Source organism: Gymnoscopelus braueri, assembly GCF_963280865.1.
Source record: "Gymnoscopelus braueri genome assembly, chromosome: 4".
Classification (NCBI taxonomy): domain Eukaryota; kingdom Metazoa; phylum Chordata; class Actinopteri; order Myctophiformes; family Myctophidae; genus Gymnoscopelus; species Gymnoscopelus braueri.
This window is the reverse complement of record NC_137605.1, coordinates 34,389,144-34,402,031: the sequence shown is the minus strand read 5'-3', so window position 1 is coordinate 34,402,031 and position 12,888 is coordinate 34,389,144.

Below are 12,888 nucleotides of genomic sequence, written 5' to 3'. Positions count from 1 at the left end.
TCTTAGTACATTATGCGCAGTAGCTGTCCGCCCGGCCACGACGGTTCAGCTCCCGATTGGCTGATAAGAGACAGAGGAGGAGCTCTTGTTAAACAGCGTCTCTTTCGAATATACTGTATATAAACATGTTGTTTAGAGAGTAGCGGGGTGCTGCGTTCCTGGACCCTTGCAGTCACCATTCTGGATTCTCCTTGTCGACAAATAAAGAAAGGAGAGAATTAACCTTATCACCTTGGATTTGATGTCTCCTTTGTCCTAACATTCTCACTAAAGGCTTGCTTTGCTCCACGGCTTTAATCCACGGTGTTGCCACACAGATTATACTTCAATTGGCGTATGTCGGCAGACGGTTTTAACTATCCGCTGGGAGAGGACTATTTGTGGGTCTGTGGAGTTTGAATTCTTCTCAAAACGGTGAGTTGCTTAGCCACAATCTTACGATGGTTTTTTCTAAGGGGATATTCGTTAAAGAACCTTGTATTCTGTGTGCACGCTCGTGGATACGCGGCCTTTATGGGGGGTGTATGGTTTAGGGGGAGCTGAGGGGGTAAAGGAGTACTTTTGGAGTACTATAGACAAGTTGGGTGGGTCTTCTTAGAGGATTCATGCGGCTTTTTGTTTGTTTGTTTTGTTTTTACATTGGTAAGGCGGTCAATATATCTGGTAACAAGGTACGCTCGTTATGCGCATGAATAGGACGCAGGGACTTTCATATTATATGACTTCAGCGTACATTGATACTGCAGATTGATACCGGGGGATCACAACAAGTCGGACCTTGCTTGATTGGCTGCCCTTCCCTCATCCTTTGAGTTGTTATAATGGTATGGAGTGTTTAGTGGCAAATTGTGTGTACTCGAAATGCGTTCGGGAACTGCGACGCACTGACGTATGAAGTCGGACAATCAATGATATTAGTTTTGAGCGTGAGAGTATAGAGCCAACACTCAGTGCTTATGTGTGGCGTCTGGGATGCCATGTTTATTTTTTTATGTAGACCCTGTTATAAGCTCTGAGCGCGGTGCACTGCGTTCGGAGACATAGGCGCGCGGTATACTTAGTGTGATACTTAGCCCGTAAAATGTCTATGATAGATGTGTAAGAGTGCCACTGTATGTAGGTGCGGTTGGCTTAAGAGGCAGGATTTTTAGTTCAGCGGCAGATATATACTTTCTTTGAAGTCATTGTTTGAGTTGCGAAGAGTGGGAGTTATTCAACGTCCCATCATACTCGGACCTTTCCCTTGGAAAAAGTGTGATCGTGTCGCTGTATGGTTATATTTGAAAAGTATGTAGGTAATGTTTTTGGCGAATTGATGTTTTGTTTCTGTCTAGGAATACTTGCGAAATACGTTGCGTTTATGGTTGGGGCTTGTACAGTGACTCTGCAAACACTTTGTGTTTTTTCTACTAAAACATGCTCTTATTGTTAGGTGTGACTAAGGTTACACAGTTCTCTGCATGAAAATTTGGCTGGCTATTTCTCATTTTTCTTCCATTATGCTCTCTTTGTCAAAACACAGCTCATGTCTGTCTTTCTTCTGACTCCTTTCTTTTTTCTTTCTTGCTAGCTGTTGCTAGTCGTTAGTGCTTCTTTGAAATGTCTTTGTGCATTTTCAGGAGCACGGAGTCTTTCGGGTATATTTCTACATGTCCCATTCATGGCTACACTGTGTGTGCTGCTTATAACCGTTATTATCTTGTGGGTAATGGCGATTGGATTTGTAGTAGGCCCAAATCTCTTTCATCTCTCTTAGACACACGGGTGAAGCATATTTTGTTGGGCTTCGGCGTGTTAATTGTCCTTTGGTGATTACGTTTGGTGCTGAGATCAGATTTTAAAAAGCTATAGCTCCATTGTTTTGCGGTTTTTCGGCCATCTTGCTTTGTAGTTTTAGGGACCTTTGTTTTGTAGGCTTGTTATGCGTCTGCTTTATTTCCCCTATTCTCTTTTCTTTTCACACATCTTGGTGTAGTTTCTTTATTTTGATTGGCTTTTCATGATTTATTTCACAGCTTGTAGGCTACAAATATTGTGAGCTCTTTCACAAGGCGTTTGCCACAGGAAACCTAATCTTCATATTGGGTGAATTGTGCCTTAAGCCATTTACATGCGTGTAATATTTTAGGATAGCTTCATTAATATAATTCTTTCTTCTAATCGACTTCCATTGTTTCTATATGCTGTTTTTACTGCATTCATAGTAGCACGGCTATGGTGTGTGTGGTTTAAATTGTATTTTCTTATTTCTTTTCACTTATAACATTGTTACAATAACTCTTCTATGCGGTTTATTCTGCTTTCGTGGTAGCAGTATATTTCGTCAATGTATGGTTGGTTGCTATTATACATGTGGAGAAAAGGTGTGGCCTTTATTTAATTTCGTAGTATTTCCATTGTTCATACTTATGGTTCTGTGAAGTTGTTTCGGTTTGCCGGTTGGTAGCTGTGCTCAAGTATGTGTTTGATGCTTTGTGTTGTGATGTAGGTTGTGCTGGATGAGTTCGGAATGTGTCTGTTGTGGTGATTGAAGCACTTAGTTGTGATGTGAATTGTTGATGCAGTGTTGTTGGATGAGTTTGGCATATGCGCTGGTCGCGTAAACTCGAAGTCATTCTTTAATGTGAGTTTATTTGCAGTGTTGATGCAGGTGGCTTTAATGTGAGTTTATTTGCAGTGTTGATGCAGATGGCTTTAATGTGAGTTTATTTGCAGTGTTGATGCAGATGGCTTTAATGTGAGTTTATTTGCAGTGTTGATGCAGATGGCTTTAATGTGAGTTTATTTGCAGTGTTGATGCAGATGGCTTTGATGTGACTTTATTTGCAGTGTTGATGCAGATGGCTTTGATGTGACTTTATTTGCAGTGTTGATGCAAATGGCTTTAATGGGAATTTATTTGCAGTGTTGATGCAGATGACTTTCCCATGATTCATTTTACAATGGGTATATTTGTGGTGGTGACACAAATGACTTATTGGCGTGTTGGTATCCGTTTTCGACACATTTCAATTGTTTTATGTGTCGTGAGGGGATGATTAAGCTGACATAAATAGTATGAAATTATTATCTAAGGACTTGTGTTGAAATTACATAGATGTGACTATATAGGCCTAAAAAACAATGAAAATGATCCTTTTGGATTGTTGAATGTAGTTGTGTAAAAAAGGACGAAAATAATTGTTAAATGTAATAAATACATAGGAGTAGATTAATTATTTCGATTTGTGCTAAAGTATTGTGTTGAGTACGTGAAATAATAATAATAATAAAGAGGAAAAGAAGTGTTAAAAAGGATAATTAAGGTTGGGTGTTAAGTTAAAAGTTTTTTAGTGTATTGGCCGTTTGGCTGAGCGATACTATATATTACTTTGACAGACTGAGAATACCTTAATTTTATTTGTACTAGTACAGAGGTGTATTGGTTCGAATTCTTTGCTGAGGTGCTGTTCTGTGGTATTTGACTGATGTTTTTGGATAGGCTGCTGGAAGCAGATATTCTACTATAAGATTTTTGTGAAGCCTAGAGTGGCTATTTTTAAGACTGACGAATTCGTTCATACTGGATGTCAATTTATAGGTCACCGTTTTTGAGTGCACGTTTTAAGATGTTTTTTCCTATAAACGTCGGAACGACCGTGTACATAATTGAAGATTTAGTGATTAGTATCTTTTCAAAGAAGTAAGTTGGAATCTGTTAATTTTTTTAACTGTTTGTAAAAAATAAACCCCTCTTGAATTATTTTGTGTACATAGCGTTAGTTATGACGTCTGAACAGGAAGTGTCCATCTCTTTCCCAAGTAGACAGTTTGGGAGTTGTAGTTTTCTACCACAAAGGTAGAACTCAGAACTACAGAACATTGTGTTCTCATTTTAGTTCGTCGATTGTCGCCCTCTGGTGGTTGAGAGATATATTTAGGTTAGTGTGTGGGGACATGTCTTCCAGTGGGAGTGGTGTGTATTCATGAAACCGCCCCTTCCAGTGATTGACACGTCCAAACATTTGACTGACTCCACCTAGTGGTCGAGACGAAGGTTGCATTTTCACTGTATGAATGAGAAGCTTGGAGGGTTTGTGCTCGTTAGTGTTTTAACATTTCTGACTTATAGAGTTAACTCTTCTTTTAACAGTCTTTATCTAACAAGTTATTCAGCCTATTGGTATTCTATGGTGTCTAAGTGTGCATGATTAATGTTGTTTGTCTGTACTGCATGGATTAATGTTGTTTGTTTGTACTGCATGATTATTTTTTTCTAATTTAATCCATTCATGTCTATCAATAGCTTTCCGTGGGAGGGGAGCGTCACATTCGAGTTGTTTCCAGTCCTGGCTAATAGAGGACGGTTCATGTCTGGGATTAAAGTAATGTATTGACCAGACTTACAAATTTATACAAATTCAAACATTTGTCTTATATTTGATTTGGAATATTAAGAGACAGTTCAAATAAGCTTTTGAAGTAATTTAATCTTTAATTATCGTTCATACATACACACACTTATAGTTCTATACTGTTATACTTAGGATATATGAGCAACACTATTGGGTTGACTCACATGTGTGTTGAGTGATAAAGACACGTCACACTTGTATTATAATATTCTCATATCAATACTCCTTCAAAACTGTTCTTAAGGTACTGACAGAGGTCCGTTGTGGACTCAAGACATTTATGATTTGTGTGTGATTTTTAGATAAAGAATAACCATATTGTAAGTAAGATCTGATTCCAGAGGGGAACACCTATAGAGGTTGAAGTAACGTGACAATAATTGTGATTTAATATCATTTGGATATTTGATCTACAATTATGGAATCAGAACAGCAGGAGCACTCCTTACAACAAAATAATTCTTTCATTGACGTGATCAATATGATTTTGGGACAATGGGAGGATAATTGGCCAAACTTTTATGGGTCTTGGCCACAAGACAGCATATTCGACCCAGAAATTATTGACACATTAGGAATGCTTGCCAGAGCATATCAGAAAGATTGCTCAGACACAGGGGCAAAGGAGAATACAGTGTTTAAATTGTTTTTCAAAAAGGGTAAAAAATTAAATGAGGCTTATGTAAGATACCAAGCCAGAATGACAACCGCACAGGTGAACCCAGAACCAGCTGAGAAGAGCGTTTCATCTTCTGATCCCACTACGCCACCGGGTGAGAAACCTATCGACCAATTGTCAGCCCTGGACACAGGGCATTGCAGTGACAGTGGAGACGGGCTGGGAGCAGGTGTCCAGGAAATAGGTGACGGACAAGCAAACCCAAAGCCGTTACGACGACATCATGATGGTCCCTTCAGAGGGCCGTGCTACATCTGTCAGAAACGTGGGCATTCCTGGCAGCAGTGTAACCAGACACCACCGGCTGTCAACCCCATTGCTCCAAGGCCAGCCCCAGCTCTTCAAGGTACCCCACAGTTTTCACCAGGTTTCAGGCCGTCTGTCTCTGGTCCTAGGCAAAGTGGTGTTCCGACTTCACCCCAGGGAGTCGACCGGGTGGTGCTACAGGTACACACATTCTATGAACGGCTGGTCCCCCATCCAGTTGGCTATCAGTCTGCACCGCAGCAGACTCACACCCCTTACATGCGATGGACTGAGTCAGAGTTGGTGCCACGGGTGCCCCCGGTACCTGCACTGCAAGGTACAGATCGACTACGTCGTATGTCCAAACGTTTGTCTGGAGCCATGGGCAAGCGGTGTAACAGATGTTATCAGATGGATCATTATGCACGAGATTGTCCACTATCCGGGCAACCCACTTCAGTTATTGCTCCCTGCCGCATGGATGACAAGACGATACATGGCTAGAGACATTTGAAAAGAAACGTACAGAGACATTACTTTAGACTGTGATGGAGGCTGGACATATTGGAACAGGTGACGTAGGGCAATGATGGAATACATAAACCGTTGTTGACAAGAAAAGAAAACCCTGAGTCACCGTTGAACTTGACATGCTCAGACTACGGCTTGATATAAAAAAAAAAAAAAAAAAAAAAAAAAAAACAGCAACTTTCATTTTCTACCTATTTTGAAACATAATACTGATCACTGTCCATATTCTAATTGGAGATTTAGCATAGAGTCTAATATGCTTTCAGGTGGTTGACTAAATTTGTACAAAATTCTGAACCTAGTATAGGATGGATTGTTGGAAGGAGCTGGAGATGCTGTTGGTCTTTTTTGAGACTTGTATTTCTTTCCTGCTATAGGAAAGTGTCACAGGAATTTCGTGTAAAACTATTGTAAAAATTAGGACTAAATTGTTTAACCATTTCCACAGTAAGGTGTGGATTGGGATAGATCCAGTAAACTGGTTCGGTGAGCATACACAAATGATAAATGGTTGTCAGTAATGAGAAACCGTGGAGAAATGAAACATATAACACGTCCGTATGACATTCTTTTCAGGAGAACTTCAGTTCTTTATTGATCTTCTGGGGTTTGATGAGACATAATGTCCATTATTATTGCCTTATGTCTCAAGAGGGGAGGTATAAAGGGAAACATTTAAAAATTGGGGTTTTGGACATAATATTTTTTGGAACAAATTGACCAGTTCATAGGCCAGATTAATATTTAATTTTGAGTTTTTAATTACCTACACTAATATCTTTGCATGAACTAAATTGAGTGAATGAGTAACACCTCTTGTGTGTGTGTATTGAGGTGGGTAGGTGCATGTGGTACTTTCTAGGAAAGAGTAGGGACGTTTTTTCCCCAAATGTTCTCGTGCTAATAGATGGAGAGCTGAACGGCTGTCAGAGGACTCAGGCTGCAGAACCAGGTGTCGATGAGAGGTCGAACGAATCATGTTGGTGGAGATGACAGCGGCTATGGGACAACCTCTACTCATCACTGGTTCTGCTGCCAAAGTGAGCTACACACCAGGAAGGGATTCTACCTCCCCCAGTCAGCTCTACAGGAGCCCAGGGTGTGACCTCACAGAAGCAGTGTAAACCTTCAAATCTACAGATCGAGGCCACAAACAGAGGACAACGGGTGTCCAGGTCAAGGGGATTCCATGCACGTGTCAGAAAGCTGGTGTGTCTCTTGAAGAATGACACATCACGCCCATACCCTATGCCCTTTGACGCAGATAACAAAGATCTTCATCAATTTCAACCCTTTTTCTTTTTCTTGCCCCAAGCTGTGAACAGTTTTTGCTTCAAGGACTGAACATTCCCTAAATACAGGAAGAAGAAGAATTGCGTTTGTTAGTTTAAGCGAAAAAAGAGGAGAAAAAACAGAAAATTGTCCTTCTGTAAGCGCGCAGTCCCTTATGTAAACCACATGTCATAATGTATTCATGATGTCTTTTTGCAGGTTGAACTGAGGTACAGATTCTGAATGATATTAATTGGTTTCTTTAATGAAGTGTTTTGGTTTTATTTTGTGGCTTTGTATAGGTACCATTCTACAATCAAGAGGGGTATAAACTAATCGTTTTTGCAGGTTGTTTTCCAGTCAGAGGTTTGGATTATGATTTTGTGCTGAAAGATATCTTCTTTCGCCCGAGCTCTGAATTACGGAAGACGTTATAAGTCTTCCGAGAGGGGTTTATGAAGTATATCGTCCAGCCATAATCATACCTAAAATGAGCCAGAACTCCACTTATTTAATTAGTACACAGAATTAGTTAAAAATATAGAAGTCTGCCCAATGTTCCCCAAAAAGGCAGGACAGGAAGAGTGGGGGATTTCTGGCCATTTACAGTGTAAAGACAGCCTCTGTGACAGAGACAACACCTCACTTTGGATAACAAAAGAAGCATGTGTTGACACCTGGAGTAGAAAGCTTTTGTCCCATTGTATTCATTTCGTTTGAGGCTCACCACCCTGTGGAGCTAGTTAACATGTCTGTGAGAGCAGTGTCTCCCCCAGCCCTGTTTTAGTAACAGAGCTACTAGTGGAGTTAGAACATGGTTTAAAACACAATGTTACTACGATGTTATTATCTCTTGGTGAAAATATATACTGAAGTTAAAATGAACAAAAGTATTTAACTACGGCCTGTGTAGGTTTAATATAGGTAAAAGCCAGGAGAAGTAAAACGTATTCACTTTGAATTGATTGTTATTAAAAGCCTCATTGAAGTTAACTAATGTTTACAGATGAATTGGAATGTAATTCCTGGTATCATTCTAAAGTGTATGTTGTACAGAGTATTAATCTAATAACAAAACTTCATTGTGAAACATGGTTCTGTACTGAAATTAGATATTGCTAAATTGACTCCCTTGTACTGTGTGATCTTAGTACATTATGCGCAGTAGCTGTCCGCCCGGCCACGACGGTTCAGCTCCCGATTGGCTGATAAGAGACAGAGGAGGAGCTCTTGTTAAACAGCGTCTCTTTCGAATATACTGTATATAAACATGTTGTTTAGAGAGTAGCGGTGTGCTGCGTTCCTGGACCCTTGCAGTCACCATTCTGGATTCTCCTTGTCGACAAATAAAGAAAGGAGAGAATTAACCTTATCACCTCGGATTCGATGTCTCCTTTGTCCTAACATTCTCACTAATGGCTTGCGTTGCTCCACGGCTTTAATCCACGGTGTTGCCACACAGATTATACTTCACATCCTTTTCCACTTCTGTCAATCATTTGTAATGTCAGCCATTTGATTACATTTCACTGTTACATTATTGAGTTACAGGATGGAGCTTTGTTTTACTTTAAATGAAACAAAGGTAAAATAAATGATATATCGTAATAGCAAGAGATGGGGGGTGGGGGGAGAAGAAAGGGGAAATGCACGTTAAGGAAGTATGTAGCTCCATAAAGAACCTCTCACTCCGCTATACAGCTCCGAGATGAGGTTCTATGTCGCTCTCATCCGGAATCGGTGGAACGTCCGCCAAGGCTCCGCTGTTTACCCTTTTGTATACATCGTATCCCAAAACTAATGGTAGATTCCAAACTGCACGGATGTTTAAGGTTTGGTCCGGAGCATAATATTTTAGGTCTGGAGCAAAACTACCCGTTTAAATTGCTTATTTAGTCAGCCTGTGGCCATGTTTCCCATTGTACCGGGAGCAGTACTGGCAGCGGACGTAGGGGGGTTTTCCGGGTTGAATGGAAAACATGGCCACAGGCTGACTAAATAAGCAATTTAAACGGGTAGTTTCGCTCCGGACCTAAAATATTATGCTCCGGACCAAACCTTAAACATCCGTGCGGTTTGGAATCTACCATTAGTTTTGGGATACGATGTATACAAAAGGGTAAACAGCGGAGCCTTGGCGGACGTTCCACCGATCCTGGATAAGAACGACATATAACCTCATCTCGGAGCTGTATAGCGGAGTGAGAGGTTCTTTATGGAGCTAGGAAGTATGGAGCTATCAGGATGCTGACCAGAAACTACTAACATTTAGTAGTTCATTGCATGATATCACACAGTGGAGAAGTATAGGCTGACCGTCCTCCAGATCTTTAGTAAACAGAAAATACATTTATGCCTACAGCCTACATCAGGAGAGAGAACTCATCATATACAGGATACTGGATAAACAAGTGAAATGGGAAGTGATGAAACAGTTCTGATTCTTAAAGACAAAGAGCTGGTGAGACGTTGGGGAGATTGCTATCAGAATATAGAGCTTTAACTTTTTAACAAAACAAAACAAAAAAGTTTTGTTTTAACCAAATCATATCACTTTTTATACAGAAGCTATATAATGCAATTAGCTAATCATGTGTAAAACAACATTGATGTATTGAAAATTAAACACCTGTTGTAACCATTGAGATTGTAGCCCCCTGGGCTAGAGCAGGGGTTCTCAACCTTTTCAGGTCGTGACCCCCCAAAATAATCATATTTGAACTGGGGACCCCCCACCCTGACAAGCACTTGGAATTGCAGGTACAGTAGTTGAGGCATTACATTTAGTTTGACATATTTGAATGTAGTCAACATCCACAGATAAATATTGTGAAAATAAAACAAGCTCACAATTTTTGCCTCTTTCTTATATTATTTGACAATTTTGTCCAATGTTTCACCAGTTTTTATTGTACAGTTTGTTGATTACTTTTGATGCAGACAGCAATGGTATTTTCTTTAGGTCTTAAAAGTCCTTAAATTGTCACCTACTGTCACCTGGGGACCCCCCAAAAATCATGTGGGGACCCCCCTGGCGATCCCAACCCACGAGTTGAGAACCACTGGGCTAGAGCACTCTAGATGGGGTGGACGGACGGACGAGACGGTCTCTCTCTGTCCGCAGATGCTGGCTTGCAAGTAGCCCTGAAAAATGACTGTCATATCATCACAGTCATGACGAAACTTCAACCTGTTTTTTTGCACTTTTTCTATTTACAGCCTGCACATCTACATAAACATTCAAATTTCAAATATAAAGTGCTTAACCCATGGCCACAAATGTTACATTTAACTTCGGGTGGGTATAAGTACCCAAATCTTCTGTATTATTCAATAAAAAGCATTTTAATCCAATTGACGGCCATTTTATTATAGAATTATAATGTATCAGTGTGCAATACACCTCCCAACCAATAGGGTCAGGTGGTTGAAAGAATGGAGACATTTCTGAGAAAATGGCCACCAATCGGATTAAAATGCTTTGTATTGAACAATACGGAAGATACGGGTACTTATGTGGGCCCAAGTAGAATTCTAACATCCATGGCCATGGGGTAAACACTTTATATTTGAAATCTGACGTTTATGTAGATGTACGGGTTGTAAATGGAGAAAGTGAAAAACCAGGTTGAAGTTCAGCCATGACGCTCGTGCCGGACGAGTGATCCATGTCTACGTCTGACCTCTGCATGGGAGAGTGGGGCTAGAGCGCCTCTAGTGGGCAGTCGATGGTGTGCAGCGTGTAATTAATGGCAGCTTGCGTTGTGCTGCTGCACATGCGCATTTCCTCTGAAAAAGATGTAAATAGAGCACAAACGGTAAACAGTTAAATAATTACTAAGTATGTATGTGCCATGAATGATTGATTTTGAATGTGTTGTGCATTATTGTATAAAAGGCTTGTTTGGTAATTTAGCATAAACTGGTTTAAACTTTAGCATAAATAAACTTAAAGATAGTTTGCACAGTGGCACTATGCATTTGAAACTATGCTCAGCTACTGTAGATTAGAGAATCCAGCTGTAGTGACACTTCTTGCCTGATCTCCCCACTGAACGTGGGGAGATTTAAAGTCCTACTGTATTTAAAATGTATAAATATAAACAGTACATTTATGGTAAAAAAATTGTTTAAAGAAGTTGTCAAAAACACATGTCGAATGTTATTGTGAAAAAATATACCCGTGGAAGATTATTATATGAAAAATAACTTCTGTTTAATTGAAAAAGTTACACAGTATGACTTTGATGTATTTTAAGTTAAAAAAAAAAGCCTAGTATATGCCATGTCAGGTTATGTTCTAGTTTTGTCAGTATTCAGGCATCAATTAAAAAGTGCTATCACTGATACAAATGAGTGGCACCACCCATCATAAATAAAAGTAAATCTCTCTATTTGGCACTGCAGCTTCCTCGTGTTGGCTGCGCCTGCACAGCACGACAGACACAGCAGGCAACCCAGCTTGGAGATCTGGGCTCAGAGGAGCGCACATTTCTACTTTTGAGGTATGCATTGATATTAAGAATTACATATCCTATTGTTTTGTGAAAGAAGCCATGTTTTTTTTTGTTTTTTTTTATCTCTAAGGCAGGAAGGTAAAAGGCAGGATTATGTTTTTGTCCCTGTCCGTCGTTAGGTTGGTCCGTCCATCCATCTGTTTGTCCGTCTGTGAACAGGTCATCTTAGACATCGCTGGAACGATCAGTATGAAACTTTGCACGCTCCCAGTAGGCCAAGGAGGAATCTCCACACACATTTTCCAAACCGGCCTCATGGTATCGCTACTGTATAACAGGCCACTTCACATTTTGGCCTACAATCCCCTAATCATGACCCAACCCCCCATATAGGCCATGCCCATTTCCTCCTAACTTTAAATCCCGTTTTGCTACTACTCCTACAGTTTATGTCCTAAACTAACACAAATTGGTACAAATTATCTCCAGAGGCATGTGATCAACATGTATTTTTCTGATTGGCTTCCAAAATGTATTACACATTGAGGGGCCTCCAAACAACGTAGAGCCAAAAGCGATTTCACTTCCACCCATAGTGCATTGTGTTGCGTCGTTGTGTATTGGCTGCATGCTTGCCTCTTACTGCAATGACCGCTCTGTTACTGGCTACGTGCAGTTGCTCTCTCAGTCTCAACTCGTTCAACTAGGCGCCAAACAAGCTAATACACAACAAATTTGTTCTTTGCAAACTGGCTGTGGGTGTGAAAGAAGGGGGGCTCAGGCTGCTAGAATCAAGTGCTGATAGACTGACTGACCAGGGATCAGATTACTGCTGCAATATATGGGGGAACAAAGTCAAAGCTATTCCCCCGTCAGTTAAAGTGAGAGCCGAGAGCGCACGGTCGCACGCACAAACTATAGCTCTGTGGAATCAAAGTCCGCGGCATGTGTGATCATGGATTACTTATTCATCGAGGTGAAAACATGCAATTTAATGTCATTGATTTGTCAATGTCTCTTATATATGATACTGTGCTAGAACAGCATTTTAGGTTTGTCGGGTCCATAAAATAATGGGTGCCATCCCAGTGCGTCTTTCTTTTTTCATTTTTTTATGTCGGATCCACTCAGATCTCGGAACCAATTTCAGGGGTCCATTAGGGTTTGGGTCCGTCATTTTGAACCCGTGAAGAGCTCTGTGTGTATAAATCACAATTTATTCTGACTTCCTTATTACTAACCAATGTTTCATGTAGTTCTTCAAACTTTCATTATAGAGTATAAAGCTTGAATGTCCCTTAAATAGAAA